This window comes from Mastomys coucha, unplaced genomic scaffold (genome assembly GCF_008632895.1).
Source record: "Mastomys coucha isolate ucsf_1 unplaced genomic scaffold, UCSF_Mcou_1 pScaffold7, whole genome shotgun sequence".
Classification (NCBI taxonomy): Eukaryota; Metazoa; Chordata; class Mammalia; order Rodentia; family Muridae; genus Mastomys; species Mastomys coucha.
The window spans coordinates 15,438,174-15,440,332 of NW_022196913.1; the positions used below are offsets into that span (position 1 = coordinate 15,438,174).

The 2,159-nt window shown below is 37.7% G+C and overlaps 1 pseudogene across 1 annotated transcript; it reads left to right on the forward strand.

Moving 5' to 3' along the window:
* Nucleotides 1-434: 434 nt before the first annotated feature.
* LOC116082294 lies at nt 435-767 on the forward strand (annotated as a pseudogene). Its single transcript, XR_004115235.1, has one exon. The product of XR_004115235.1 is annotated as a U6 snRNA-associated Sm-like protein LSm5 pseudogene (transcript).
* The last annotated feature ends 1,392 nt before the right edge of the window (nt 768-2,159 follow it).

The following is a 2,159-nucleotide window of genomic DNA, read 5'->3' on the forward strand; positions in this document are numbered from 1 at the left end:
TTTAGTCAGCCATATTATTTGTATATACATAATACTGTCTACCTCATAAACACAGAATTATAGATCAACTGAAGACAAAATATATTTTGAAATGCAGACATATTGTTGGAAGAAGAGAGAAAGTGGGAGGGAAGGAGGAAGACAGAGAAAGAAAGATGATTTCATGGGAATGTGGGAAATATAAATATGTTTAGTGATATTTGAGGGAGCTAGTTTGACTGGATATTCAACTTTGAAGAAAGGTGAGATATGAAACCAGAAAGGTAGGTAAAACCAAGGTAAAATGAAAGGTTTAATAGAGATTCAGATAGTGGAGGAGGAAAAGAGAAAGAAACATAAAAGTCATATTCCAAATGCAATAAAAGTTCATTGTAACACATATAATGGGGAGATGGGAAGTAATAGACAGATTGTGAAAGAGAATATAGCCGGCATGGCCATGGTGGCTATCGTGACCATGAACCCATCCCAATTCCTGCCACTAGAACTTGTGGCCAAGTGTATAGGATCAAGAATTCACACTGGGATGAAGACTGATAAAGAAAATATTGCTACGCTTCTAGGATTTGATGACTTTATCAATATGGTGTTGGAAGATGTTACAGAATTTGAAATTACACCAGAAGGAAGAAGAATTACAAAATTAGATCAAATTCTACTAAATGGAAATAATATAACAATGCTGGTTCCTGGAGGAGAAAGGCATGAAGTATGAATGGATTTCCTCAATTTATGCTAGATTCTGGCTTTCTTTCAAAACCTTTAATGTTTAGAGTCAATAAAATGAAGTTTACATTAAAGGGAAACTCTTTGAAGAAATACATTCATTTTTTTCTAAGCTAATCATGGTTATTTTGGGAAAGGAAGAGTTTTGTTTTATCTTGTTTTTTTTTAAGGCTAAAAAATAAAGATGTTTTTGGTTAAGAAAGAAAGAGAGAGAGAAGAAAGAAAGAAAGAAAGAAAGAAAGAAAGAAAGAAAGAAAGAAAGAAAGAAAGAAAGTATAATTTGAAAAGTTCACACTTAGGGGCGGAGGAAATGGCTCAGTAGATAAGGAAGTTAATCACTTGAGAACCTGAGCTCTATCCCCAGGACCCACATAGTAGGAGAGAGCTAAATGACTCCAGAAAGTTGTCACTTCCACATGCATGCCCACCTCAGTTTTAAGATTACCTCTCCTCTGGCTGTTCAGTGGATGGAGCTGGGTGGGGTGGCATCTTAGCCTCTGTCAGAATAGCTTTCATTCTTTTTTTTCAGAGCAAGAAGAGGAGTGAAAGACTTGAATGGAACTGAGAAGTGAGGCAGATACAGAATGTTACTGGGGAAGACAGAAATTCAGTGAGGATCCCACGGAAAACACAGGTGACAGAGAGAAGGAAATACCATCCCGAGTTGATAGGCTTGTACTGTCACTTAAGATCAACACAGCTACTTAGGAAATGTGATATGTGGAAAAAGAATGGATAATATAAATGAAGAATTTCAGCCTTCAAATGTAAGTTCTTGAACAATATTGATAGACTTAGGTGCAAATCAATTTTTGTTTTTGGAATATAATAGCTTTTGCAAATATTGCTAGATGTTTCTTGTGACCATCATCCACATCAGATCACCACACAGAATTTATTAGAATATTGTTTGCCCAAAGGGCATGGTAGCATCTCAATTGCTTTTGGGATATAATCATAAAGTCTTCTGTGTGTGTGTGTGTGTGTGTGTGTGTGTGTGTGTGTGTGTGTATGTGTGTGTCTGTGTGTGTGTGTGTGTTTCCCTGTCAGTGTATAGGTATGTGTGTGTGTATATCCCTATCAGTACATGTATATATACAAGTTAATGTGTGTGCATGCGCATGTACAAATGGAGGCCACTGGTCAACTTCAGGTATCATTCCTCAAATGTCAATCCACCTTTGATTTTGAAACAGAATCCCTGCATTGACCTGGAGCTTGCTGACTAGGGTAGACTGGCTGGCTAGCACATCTTAAATGGTAATGCAGGTCTGAATGCTTGCACAGGCATGTACTTTACCGACTGTACTAATCTCCCTCGGGTACAATTTCCATCTCTTCTGTAAAGTCAGGTTTCAATAACTAATTCTCAAGAACGTGAATGTTGCCGGGCGGTGGTGGCGCATGCCTTTGATCCCAGCACTTGGGAGGCA